Source organism: Coccinella septempunctata, chromosome 4 (assembly GCF_907165205.1).
Source record: "Coccinella septempunctata chromosome 4, icCocSept1.1, whole genome shotgun sequence".
Classification (NCBI taxonomy): domain Eukaryota; kingdom Metazoa; phylum Arthropoda; class Insecta; order Coleoptera; family Coccinellidae; genus Coccinella; species Coccinella septempunctata.
In genome coordinates, this window is record NC_058192.1 from 17,904,310 (window position 1) to 17,904,606 (window position 297).

The following is a 297-nucleotide window of genomic DNA, read 5'->3' on the forward strand; positions in this document are numbered from 1 at the left end:
GGTACGACCTTCGGGTTTTTTCTTAGAAAATAAATGGAGAAATCTATGAAACATTTTATTGATAGAAAATCGAGATACGAAAATCTTATTTTTCACAATATTGTAGCTCCAGGCATGGAACTTAAAATATCAATTCATTTCTATAATTTTTCCATTTATTATCAGAATCGAATAGATGTAATACAAAATGTAAAACTGAATACGAATTCAGCGTCATCGGCATCTACACTTCTGACCGCCCCCGTATACTATGCGTGTCTTATAAATTGCGGAGCCAAGGAAGTTTTAATCAGTCAG